The 14,535-nt window shown below is 15.8% G+C and overlaps 1 long non-coding RNA gene across 1 annotated transcript; it reads left to right on the forward strand.

The window, feature by feature from the left end:
* The first annotated feature begins 3,679 nt into the window (after nt 1-3,679).
* LOC135119931 (uncharacterized) lies at nt 3,680-12,048 on the forward strand. The gene is made up of 4 exons (XR_010278431.1): nt 3,680-3,846; nt 5,035-5,096; nt 6,042-6,119; nt 11,912-12,048. It is a non-coding gene; the product is annotated as an uncharacterized LOC135119931 (long non-coding RNA).
* The last annotated feature ends 2,487 nt before the right edge of the window (nt 12,049-14,535 follow it).

Genomic DNA, 14,535 nt, shown 5'->3' on the forward strand with positions numbered 1-14,535 from the left:
AAAAAAAAGTTTTATGAATTTTTTTATTTTATCTATTAATTTATAAAAAAGTTATAGATATAAAGAATTTTTTTATTATATTTCAAAGTTTTATTAATATTATTATTATTAACCATACTCATAAAAAAAAACTATAAGAATAATATTTTTTTATTAGTTTTAAAAAGTTTTATGATTATAATTATTTGTTTTTTTAAAAAAAATTTTTTATAAATTCTTTTATTATAATATTAAGTTGTTAAAAAAATTTATTTATAGAAAATCTTTATTTTTATAAGTTTTTTAACTATTTTTATTATTTATATATTTTCATACATAAAAAAAGTTATTAATATATTAAACAACATTATTATAATAATTAGTATTTTGTAATAATTTATCTTAAAGAAATTAATTTTTAAAACTATATTTTTTTTATTAGTTTTTTGAATATTTCAAAAAATTTATATTTTATTTTGAAAAATTATTTATATTATTTAATATCAATATTGTAAAAAAAAATTTGTTTATAAATTTTTTATACTTACTATTTTTAAAGTTATGAAATTATTTATTATTATGGATGAATGTAAAAATGAATGTAAAAAAAAAGTTTCCATAATAAAAAACTTCTTGTTATAATTATTTTAAATTGATTATATGTAAAAAAATATATATATAAATATTTTTTATTTTTCATTATCTAAAAAAGTTTTTGGAATATTTTTTATATGGTAAACTTTTTATTAACTATTTATATTGTAATATAATAAATAAATAAAAAATTATACATAAAAGACTTTTTCTTATATATTATTAAAAATATATTTAATAAATAAGCGAGGAAAAAATACTTATAAATTATTTACTTTTTATTTTATTTAAGTTTTTAGAAATTTTTTAATATTATTATAATAAACTTTTTATTTTATTCATAACTTTTTCATATATATATTTAATTATTTTATTGAAATTAAGAATTTAAATAAAATTATTTTTTTTTATTTTGATATGTTATGAATATTAATTATAAAAACTTTTTTATTAATTTCTTTTTGAAAATTATTATAAATTTTTAATTTTATTTCTTTTACTCTGCAAGTTTTTTAAAACTATGAAATATTACATATATAGAAAACTATATATAAAAACTGTTTATTTTTCATATTTAAAAAGTATTTCAAATAATAATATTAATATTATTATTATCTAGAAAACTTTTAATTTTTTTTTCATTTAAAAGTTTTTTAAAAGTAATAAAGTTTATATTAAGTTATTTAAAAAACTTAATCATTTTTGAATGGACTTTCATATTATTATTAGTAAAAAGATATTGTTTTTTAATTTTTTTGAAATTTTAGATAAAATATATTCCAAACTAAAATTTAGAAGAAATTTTTATTATTAATTACAATATTATCATGAAATTTTTTTTTATTTACTTAAAAATATTAAATAACATAATATATGCATTTATAAAAGTTATTTAGAAAAAATTTCTTTATTATTATTAATATTCATTAAAAAAAAATTAAAAAAAGCTTATTTTAAATTTTTTTATGTATAAACTATTTTTATTTTAATAATATATTATTGAGATTATAAAATTTATAGAAAATTTTTATTTTATTTTATTTTTAAAAGTTATTTAAATTTTTTATTATATTATTCTTATAGAAAAATTAATTATCTATTTTTTAAAAAGTTTTTATATATTTTGAATATAACTATTATTAAAAAAAATTTCAAAAAAACTTATAAATGAAATAATTTGAAAATATTTTGTTTAATTAATAAACTTTTTATTTAAATTTATTATTTTACTTTCTTACTGTAAAGGAAATAATATATAAAACTTTTATTTTAAAAAGTTCTTGAATATTATAAAAATATTAGTATATAATAATGATATTAAAAAAAACTTTAATTTTTTATATTAAAGAGGTTTTAACTTTTTTTTAATTTTATAGTAATATTTGCAAAAAGTATGATACTTTTCAATTTTTATTTTCTTAAAGTTTATAAAATATTTTTAGTATAATTATAATTTAACGAAAAAATAATAATAAAATTTTATATTATAATACTTTTTTTATATATAGTTATTTTTTTTTAAACTTTTTTATATTTATGATTGCTTTTTTGAGGTTTATTTTATTATTATTATTATTACTTATATAAATGTTTAAATATTATTATAATGCTTAACTTTATAAAGTTTTAATTAAATTTTTATTATTTTTTCTTCTCAATGTTTACTTTTTTATAAATTTTATTACTATTTTATAATGTTTTGTATATTTTTAAAAGTTTTATTATTATTAAAATATTTTTTATTAGTATTACTGCTATAAACTAAAGTTTTTTTATACTAATTATTATTGTTCACTTTTTTTAATTATTATTTATTATGTATATTTTGTATTGATATTATTTATCATTTATTGTTATTGTCTATTTTATTATACTTATTATTAAATTTTTTTATACTTTATAATTATTATTTTTATTAGTAATAATACATTTTTTTAATATTACTTTCTAAAGTTTTTGAACTATTTTTTAACAAAATTTATATTATTTCGAAAAGTCTTAATGTTAATATTTACTTTTAAGATTTTTAAGATTATTTTTATTGTTACTTTTTTTACATTTTAATAATTATTATTAAAGTTTTTTATATATTTTTAAATATTTATCTTATAGTATTATTTAGCTTTTTTTTTTTTTTAAATTTATTATTGTGTGTGTTTTTATTTTTATAATTAATAATTTTTATTTTATTAAGTTTATTATTATTGTGTATTTTATAGTATTAATTTATAGGTAACTAATATTTTATAAAAATTCATTATTTTTATTTACTCTTTTATTTTTTATAATCTCTTAAATATTTTTTACTTTGTTGTCATTATTTTTAGTATATTTAATATATAATTGATATTATTTAATCTTTTTTATTTACTATTTTTTTTATTACTTTTAATTTTTTCTTAATATTATTAGAAATATTATAATTATTATCTATAAAAATTTAAAAGTTATTATAACCACTTTATAGGATATTCTAATTTTGAATAATTTTTTATTTTTATTAATTATAATTCGAAGTTCGTAATATTTCATTAATATTTAAAAAACTTTTTTTAATATAATATTTGAGTTTTCTAATATTATCTTAATATTTTTGGAGTTATTATTAAAAAATTTACTATCTATAAACTTTTACGAGTTAATAAAACTTTATTATACCAAATTTTATATCATTGAACAAGAAATATTTTCATTATCATATATAATTACCAAAAGTCATAATATTTTATCACTACTAAAAAAACTTTTTTTATTTAATATTTTTTTAAGTATTTTTAATATTTTCTAAATATTATTAGAGGTTTTATAAAATTAAATTTAAATCTTTCAAATGTTAGTAAACTATTTTATAGTAAATTTTACATTATTCAGTTAAGTTTTTTTTATTACTTAAAGTTTGTAATATTTCACGAGTACTAAAAAAACTTTTATTATTTATTATTTTTGAGTTCTAATATTTTCTTAATATTATTAGAAATATTATATAATAATATATATTTTATTTAAAAATTTCAAAGTTAATAGAACTTTATTATACTTTTTATACTTAAAAGAAAAACTTTTCTAATATTTTTATAAACATTTATTTAAAACTTTAGACCATCCTCTCGTGGAACGTCAGTTCGGGCGAAAAAAAACTTGAATTTTGCGGACACGACCACGTGGTCGAATGTGTGGCCTTTGCGCCAGTAGCTTCGCTTCCGCACATCTCAACACTTTTTTGTAGTGAAAATAAAGAGGCCTATAAACTTAACGGCAGTATATTTGCAACCGGTGTTATTATTATTATCTTGATTATTACTATTATTATTTATTTAATATTATAATCATTACAATTAATATTATTATTATTATTTATTCTTCATTTTATTTACTTATATCTTATTATAATTATATATAACTAACAATATTATTTCTTTACTCATTATTACTATCCATCTTATATATTTAGATAATACTATTAACTATTAACTATTATTATTACCATTTTATTTTTTATTTATATAAAAAAAATTATTTTTACTATTTTTTAGTGTTATTATTCATATCAAATTTATTATTATATTTATCTGTTGCTATTATTATCCATTTCATTAATTTATTTATTATTTATTATTATTAAATCCAATTTTACTTATTAACATTACTATTATTATTATTCCTTTTAAATATTTATTTAATATTATTATTGTTTCTTTTACTTATTAATAATCTTATTATTATTCGTTTTATTTTTTACTTATATGTTATTATTTATTTAGTAATTACTAATAACTATCATTATTACCATTTTATTTTTTATTTAATTTTATTATAATTCATTACTATTATCATTTATTTCATTAATTTATTAATGTATTAAGTTTTATTATTAATTATATATGTAGATACTGTTATTATTCATTTCACTAGTAATATTAATATTATTCTATTATTCCTTTTAAATATTTTTTATTTAATATTATTACATCTATTTTTTTTTACTCATTTATTATTATTATTTGTTAATTACAATTATATTACTTGTGTATTTATTACTGTTATCACTATTTTATATTATTATTATTTATGTTATTTCTTTAATTATTTTATTGTTATTTAATATCATTGCTCTATCCTTTATTTTTTTTTTAATTGTTCGTATTTATTTCCTATTTATCATAAATAATATTATTTATTTTACTTATTTAATAGTATTTAGTATTATTACTTATTTTATTTAATTAGTTTTTGTTATTTATTTTATTTATTAATCATTATTAATAAATATATAAAACATTAAATTTCTTGTTGTATTACTATCAATATTCATTTTATTTTTACAATAATTATTTATTTTATATATTTACTATTTATTATTATTATAATACACGTTATTTATTTTTTACTTTTTATTTATTATTATTATTTATTTTATTGAAAAAATATTTATATATAATCGTAATTATTAAACTTTTTAAGGTTCCAGAGATAAGTTAATAAAGTTGTGGGAGCTTTCTTCTGGCCATTGCGTAGCCACTTTGGTTCGTAATAATAGTAATAATAATAAAACCTTTTAGTTTCCTATCCTTTTATTAAATTATAATTATAATAATAATACTAGTATATAATATTATTATATTTAAAAAAAAAAAATAAAAATAAATATATATAATGAATGAGTAAGAAAAACAGTAAGGAGAAAAAGGGTAAAGAAATACAGTCTGAAAAATAAATAAGTGATAATAATAATTATCCTATAAATATAAAATATAATAAAAAAATTATAATAAACTACAAACTAATACAAAAGAAACTTTAATAATAACTGCGCTGATATTTTTATTAAATATTTCATTTACTATTAACTTTTTACTTAATTTTTATTTTAATGTATTCTCGCAAAATAACGTTTTTTTACTTAATTTACTTTTAATTATTAATAATATTTTATAAAATGTGTTGAAAAAAACTTTTGACAACGAAGAAATGATATAAATATTTTACAAAAATAATATTTTTTTTAATAATTTGATGTTATTAATTAATATATAAGAAATTAATATAATAACTATAAATTTAAAATATTATTTTTATAAAAAAAAATATAGCATATGAAATTAACAATAATTATTTTAATAAATGGAAAAAAAAACTTTTTAAGGGTATTATTTAAAATTTTATTATAAATTTTGTAAACTTATAGTAACGAAAAATTGTATTTTATTTAATAATTTTTATATTTTAGCTTATTTTATATTATAAACTACTCCTTATTGATATTTTATTAATATATTGTTATAGATTTCTTAATTACAAAGAAATCACGTGTTTTTAAAAAACTTTTAGTCCACACCCAAGTCGAGATTTATCACGTGGGTGTATAGTTTACTAAATTTATAGCAATAACAGATAGCATTTACTCCATACTTGGTTACTATTATGACGCAGGTTATCCTTTGACTTACCAGTTTACGACAAATTTTAAGACAGGGCATGATAACTGGGTGAGAGGATTATGCTTTCATCCACTTGGAAAGCTCCTTTTTTCCGTCGCAGACGATAAGGTATTTCTTAGTGGTTGTTATTATTAATAATATGAAGATTATTACATAGAAGTTTTTAGTATATATTCATTTTTAATATATTTTTAGTTTTTAGTATATATTCATTTTTAATATATTTTTATAAAATTTCATTGCTTTTTAATGATATTAATATATTTATAATTATTTATATCTTTTTATTATTTTTTTGCTTTCCTTATATTTTTTTTAAAAATAAAAATACTTTATTTTATATATATTTTTTTGGGTTTTCTTTATTGCATATTTATAAATTTTTCCATTGGTGACTTTTTTATTATTTTTTATTATTTTTATATTCGTTATTTATTTTTATTGCTATTTCTGTTTTTTTTAAACTCTTAACTTTTTATACTGTTTTATTAATTTTTTTTTAAAGAACACTTGATTGAAAAAAAAACTGGATGAAAATTGATTAAAAAAAAAATTTGTTATAAACTTTTTTTACATTAAATTATTATTATATTATTATCAAACGTTTTTTTGTAGAAATTCATATAAGGAAAATAACTTATTTTTAGAAACTCTTTTATTATTATAATTATATCTCTTTTTATTATGTTAACTTCACTTTTTATATAAATTGTTACTTTATTATTTTATTTATTACTGCACGTTTTGTTTAATTATACTTATTCTTATAGAATATATTTTTTTTAAATTTTTTAATGTTAATTTATTAATATTTATAAATAAAAGTTTTCTTTTATGACATTTATTATCTTTTGTTATGCTAATTTTATAAAATAGTACTATTTTTTTTATTCTTACGTAAATTTAAATATTCTTTATGAACTTTTTAAATATTATTTATAGTTATTTTATTAAAATATTAATATTTTTATAATATTCTAAATAATTTTCGGTTAACTTTTATTTAATATTAATATCCTCTATTTTTTATATATAAATTAATTTTATTTTATAAGTAGAGATGAACTTTTTTAAACAAAAATTTAAAATTATTTTTATAATTAATATTTTATAATTTTTTAATATTTATCGATTAACTTTTATTAAATATTAATATTTTCTATTTTTTTTATATAAATTTATTATTACTTATAATTAGAGATGCACTTTTTTTATTGTTTTTAGTTATTCATTAAATATTAATGTTTTCTATTTAAATAAAAATTTATTTTTTATAAGTAGAAATAAGGATTTTTTAAATGTTTAGTTATTGTAAAAAATATTCATATTATAAATTTTTTTATATTTTAGTTTTTTTTATAATTTTACTTAAACTTTTTAAAACGTTTTCATTACTAAAATTATTTTTTTATATAAATTTAATTTTGATTAGATTTTAAAATTTTTTAGTTTTTTATATAATTTTATTATAAATTATCTTTTTAATAGGTTTTTAATTTTTATTGTGTATTAAAAAATTTTTATATAAAAAGTTTTCTATTTTTCTCAAATATATATTATAAATTTTTTGATTATTTTTTTTTACAAGTATTAATCAACTCTTTAAAATGTTTTTGATATAAATATTTTTATAAATTTTTTATATAAATTTATTTTTTTTATTATAAATTAAAACTTCGTTACATATTAATTTTTTTAAAACGATATTTTCTGTAGTTACTGATTTATTATATATTACTAACTTTCGTTATTTAAATTTAATTTTCTATAATTATCAACAAACTTTTATATTATATTGATTTTTATTATATTAATAAAGTTTTTTAATATCTATCATTATGTTTAGTTTTATTTTTAGTATATTTTTATATATTTATTGTTTATAATAATAAAGCTAACTTCAATAAAATATTATTTTATTTATAATTAATTAATTATTATTTATCCTTGAATAATAAGATTTTTACATATTTATAATACTAGTAATACTTATTATTTAGTTTGTTATTAAAATTTTATTTAATACTTCGATTATTTTTATTTATATAATTGTACTTATAAACAATTTTTTTAATATTAATATTTTTATTTTTATATATTGAAAATTTTATATTTATTATTTATTTTTACTGTACAAGTAAAAATTTTATTTTTTTTTATATTATTTATAATTACAATTTTATATATCTATTTATTTATTTAAGTAAATTTTATAAAAATTTAACTTCCCAATAAATAATTTTATTATTTTTTATTTATTTCCTATTTGTTTTGTAATTCTGATATAATTTATATTAAAAAATATTTGTCGTATAAATACTAATTATGAACTTTTTTTTCAATATTTTTTTATTTTTATTCACTATTTTCATTAAATTTTTTAATTTATTTTTAATTTTAACTTTTTATTAATTATTTATAATAACAAATTTTTATTATTTTATTTTTTTAATATAAATTTTTATAGAAATAAATTTTACTTTTTCAAATAATTTATGTTTCATTATTTTTTATTTGTTTTGTATTACAAATTTATCTAATACTAAAAAAGATTTAAATTTTTTTAATTATAAATAATTATTTTTAAACTATTTATATTTTTATTTTTAATATTTTTTTAAAATTTTTAAAATTTATTATTTAATTTTACTTTTTGTTATACATATAAAAATTATTATTATAATATATTTTTATATTTTTGTTTTTATTTATTTAAAAATAAATTATTTTAAAGTAAACTTGGCTTTTTTAAATAATTTAAAAAATTTTAATTAATTTTTTATTTGTTTTATAATACAAAATGGTTAATATCCAAAAATAATAATAATTATTTATTATAATATTAATAATGAACAATTATCTTTGAAAATTAATATTTTTATTTTTATATATATTTTTATATAATATTATACTTTATTCTTTACTTTTTACTTTTAGTTACTCAAATGAAAAAATTATTTTATTTTATTTTAATTATTTATAGTTAAAAGTTTATAAATATTAATAAATATATAATTTTTTTCCGGCTTTGATCTTATAATATTATAAAATATTTAAAATATATATTATATATACTCATTAATTATAAACATTACTATTTTTATATTAATTATTTTTATTCGTTACACAAATTTTACTAAAATTTATTATTTTCTTTCACATTATTAACCTCAACTTTTTTAGAAAATTTTATTAATTTTTTTATTTGCTTTCTTTACAAATTTTTATTAATAATAAAATTTATTTCTTTACTGTTTTTATGATTATAAATATCCTAATATATACTTTATATATATATATATATATTTTAGTATATTTAATATTAGCAATATTTCATCAATGAACTTTTATTAATTAAAATTAATTGAAAACGTTTATAGTAATAATTAAGTTTTTTTTTGTTATTAACATTTTGTTAAGTATTATTATTCTTTATGTCCAATAAAAATTAATTATATCCTATTTTTGTGTTTTTAGAAATTATAATTATTAATTTTTTTTTAATATTATTTATTTGGTATTACAGTTTTATTATTTAACGAATAAAAGTATATTAGTTATTACCTTTTGAATAAAATTTATACTTTTATTAAAAAAAATATTTATTATTTAGTATTATCAAATTTATGGTTTTTTTCTCATAATTTATTACTTTAATTTTTTATTAGTTAACTTTATACTTTTTTTAAAATATTTATATTATTATTAATGTCTTTAAACTTTTTTTTATAATTTCATAATATTCTTAATTTTTTGCATACATAAAATATATTAGTTATTACTTTTTTATTAAACTTTATAATTTTTTTTTTTAAATATTTATTTTATTTATTTTTATAAAGTTTTTAAACTTCTATTATAATTTATTAATTTTTTTATATATATATTTATCATTTATTACTTTTTTTTAATACTTTATACTATTATTAAATTATTTATATTTCTTATTATTAAAGCTTTTCCACTTTTTTGTTATAATTTAACTTTTTACTAAACTTTTGGAATTTCTTTTTTCAATAAATTTTTTTTTAATTATATATATTTTTTTTGTTATATTGTTAATTTATTTTTTTTTGAATATTGAAATTTTTGTTATATTACATTAATTTTTTTTACTTTTTTTTTTTAAATAAGAAAAATATTAAATTTTATTTTTATATTTGTTGTATTATACGAGTTTTTATATATAAGTTAAATATTTTCTTTGTTATTATAAATTTACTTATTTAAGTTTTTTATACGTTAAATACATTATTTATTCCTTTATTTATTATTAAACTTATATATATATATTTTTTTAATTATATAATATAAAATATTAATTATTACTTATTTAATTTTTTCTTAATATTTATATTTTCGTTCTTAAATTTTTTTTTATATGTAAAATATCCAGGTCGTTTTATTATAATTTTTTTATTTTTCTTAAATTTTATTATAAACTATAAAATTACTTTTTTATTATTAAACTTTTTTTATATATTCATTTTTTAAAAAAGATTTTTTTTAAAAGTTTTTAATATAAATTTCTATCAAATTTTTATATTTTATTTAAGGCAGTTCTACTATTTTTATATTTTTTAAAATATTCTGACTTTTTTGTATTTTGTTCTTTTAAACTTTCATATTTTGATATTCATATTTTATTATTATATAATTTTTTAAATATTGTTAGTTTTTAGAAAAAGTATATAAAGTATATATTTTTTTTACCTTTTTTTATTTTCGTATTAAACTATTTTATTATACACTTTTATATATATTGATTATTAAAATTATTAAATAATTTATATTTTTTTTAAACAATTTTTTTGTCTTTTTTACATTAATTTTATTACTTTTTATATTTATAATAATATTATTAATATTTTTACACTAAATGGTTAAAAAGATTCAAAAGTAACCCATGAATTACTTAATAATATTCCCTTTTTTAAGTACTTATATTACTATATAATAAGAATTTATTTTTAACAATTTCAAATTCTGGTTGAATTTAAATTTCTTAAGAAATTTAAAATTTTTTTTTTTAGTAATAATAAAGACTTTTCTTATTATTATTTCTGTTTTTTTATTATCTTCTACTCAATATTTTTTATTAAACATTTTTCCAAAAAATTGTTGCCATCTGACTGTAAAAAAGTTAAAATTTAAAATCATTTAATTGCTTCCGCAATTTTTTTTTATAATAACAACTGGAAGCTAAAACGATATTTTTTATTTAATATAAATTATTATTAATTTTTTTACTACTATCAAATTCTATAATAAAAATAATTTAGTTTCTCCGTAACTTAAATTTTATAATAAAAAATTTTAAGTCATTTGCTTTACAAAAGCTAAAAAAGTTTAACTTTTTTTTAATTATAAAAATTATTTTTCTACATTTTTTGCAATAAAAATTTTAAAAATTTAGAATTTAAAATAATTTAATTTTCTCCGAAATACATTTTTTTAAAAAGAATGTTAACTGCTTTATAAAAGCTCTATTAAATTTTATTTATTATTATCTTTTTATAAATTTTTTTTATTCTTTTCACTATCTTCTCATTATAATAACGAGAATTAACTAAAATATATTTTTAGTTATATTTAAACTTTAACCCATGTAGAAATTTCAAATAATTTAATTTTTTTTTTCGGAAATATATTTTTTATAGAAGTAATTTTGTTTTCTTTATAAATTCAAAACTAGATTTTATCTTTTACTTTTTTTAACAAATTATGAATTAAATTAAATCTTAATATAAGCAATTAAAATTATTTGCTCCATGAATCTACACTAAAGTTTATTTTTTAACATTTTGTAACAATTAATACATTTGATTTTTTTATTATTATTAATTACTAAATTTTTTTTTACTATTTTTTTATAATAATTGGTTAATACTTTACTTTAGACATTGCGCTTGTGGGATCTTGAAACTGGCAGAAACGTTAAAGCCATCGTTGCACATTCCCACTTTGTTACTTCAGTAGATATACATAAGAAATTTCCAGTGATAGTCACTGGAAGTGTAGACCTATCTACTAAAATCTGGGGTCCCCGGTGAAATTCGAAATTTTTAATCACAATAATAAAAAAATTAAAATTATGTCAGCCTTTTTAAAAAGGGACTCCGTTTATATTTGGTTTTTTTTAATTTCTCTTAAATTTTTTGACCTTTATTACTTTGAGGCAATTATATAATAATTTTGGTATGAAAATTTAAGAGATTTTTAATCAATTAAGAAAAGATTCTCATATTCATTACTTAGGACTTTTTAAAGTTCGGTTTTGATATATTTAATAAAAAAAATTATTAAAATTATAAAACTCGGTAAATTTACAGAGGTTAAATTTCCTTATCTAAGGCTATAGAATATGTCGAATTAATTCGCCTCGGCTTCTTTGCTTATGCTGATTGTTAAATAAGAAGTCACAAAATCGAGGGATATAAGAGAATGTAAAAAAAGTATAATAATGAAAGAGAATAATAAAAATAAAACAAATTTAAGAACAAGACAAAAATGCTTTATATGTTTATAACAATAGTATAAATATTTATATTATATTTCAAGTGTAAGAAAGCGATTCACTGTTTATGTAGTTTTTGCTATTAGTTCATTAATATTAATTTTTAATAGAGAATTCTAAAGACTATATCGTAAAACTTTAACTATATGAGTCGAATAGGAAGTAATTTTATCTTTGCGGTTGCAAGTTACATTATTTAGTACTAAAGAATTTCTAAAGCTTATAAAATCTCTGCAAAGTATGCTTTGGCCATCCATAAAGAAATCTGTTTTGGTCAACACTGTAGATGCCGTGGATGAGACCGCTGTGAGCTGGCCTATTCCTTAGCTTTTCGTGATCAAGAACAAGCCGATTGTCATACAACGGAATGATAGCGAAACCGCTCCCATTTTGCAATAAATAAGAAAATTAGTAACTGTGTTGAGATTAACGAGGTATTTAATCTATTCCTGGTAACGTCTTATCATTAGTTTCTCCGTTAGCCACTGTAAATTCTTTTAAATTTTCCTTCCATGATAATCTTCGTAACACATAAGGATAGTATATATGCAAGAAAAAAGCAAAACTATAGTAAAATACTAGAGCTCTACTTTAACTGCCGGCAAATAAAAGTCGTTGTCTAGGACGTTTTGGATATGCATAAATATATTTCGCGATTTAAGCAGGTTGGCATTATCATTGGGCTGATTAGTTACACTTTATGAGCCGGTAAGTCCTTGTATAAAGCTGAAACAAATATAGTAAGCTCTATTTACAAAAAATGTTATTAACAACGGTAGTTTGTAGTTGTAATTGCCGTGTAAAAAGCATATTATTTTTAAGCTTCTCTCTTACCTCTCATTGAGGCATGCTTCGAAATGCTGTATTATGCAAAAGTCATAAACCCTAATCGTTTGCTGACGCTACTGTTGATATCCTAACTGTTTTTCTTACTGTATTTATTTATTTTCCTAAGTGATAATAAGAATCCTTGGAATTAACATTGGTTCCAGTGAAAAAATTAGTACAATACGGACGATTTTCAAAGTGAGTAGTTGCATATGAAAGCTAAAAGTCATAGAGGTTATAGTAATAAGTAATATTTAATAGTACTGTTTGTAGGCAGCTTATGTTTAATAAGTTAGTTCGGAGTCTGGGCGTTGCTTAATATTCACTGTTCCGAATAAGCTAAAATCTCTAAATTTTAAGTACCAGTATATGTGTTATTTATCATAGCTTCCGTATTGGCTCCATGATTGCGACTTAATTTTATTACTGGTTAGATACTTAAAACTATCACACCAGAGTTAAGAGCATCAACGCGTCAACTTGACCTTTTGGGTTTTTGATGGTCGTGTAGCTAAACTCGCCCTAACTGAGAGCTGATTCTGTTGCATGGGGTCATGTTATTATTTTATAAATCTAATAAAATAATGCTAATACTAGACCTTTTGAAGATAATAATTAACCTCTATATATGAACACTTTTTTACCTCTACAAAGGGTTATTTTGAGAATTAATTCTGCATAAGGAAGGAATTCAAGCAAGAACGACTGTTGTTTTCCGATTCCTTTCAAGAGGCAGCATCCTAGCCAAAGCTGGGGCCACCGCTTTGTAAGCTGTAGTTATCATTCAAAGTTTCTTTTTTAGGTAACGGTGCAGGTCTCTAGGAGGGCACTGATCGTTAGCTATAGCTTCTTTAGTTTTCTTATAAGCTAGTTCATTCTTGAGCAAAATAAGGATTTATTCAGTGGTCTATTGCCGGAAAAAAGCGGTTTTGTACCATATACGCCTCTATCATGTCTGATATGCTTCATCGTTCTTCTATTCTGACTCTCCAAAATTGCCTTGTTAAAGGACTGTGCCTTCCTCTGATGGAATAGATGTTTACTAAAGACTCTTATGAGAGGCTGTCACTTCTATGACCCACGACTTTTTTTATATTACCGGCTTTTGAAGCTTAACCTATCATAGTAATGATTATCAAACCATCAAGTTAAGATTGTGTCTTCGATCGGTTTAAATTT

Source organism: Zophobas morio, unplaced genomic scaffold (genome assembly GCF_036711695.1).
Source record: "Zophobas morio isolate AGI-343-1 ecotype UQ-CSIRO unplaced genomic scaffold, CSIRO_AGI_Zmor_V1 ptg000322l, whole genome shotgun sequence".
Classification (NCBI taxonomy): Eukaryota; Metazoa; Arthropoda; class Insecta; order Coleoptera; family Tenebrionidae; genus Zophobas; species Zophobas morio.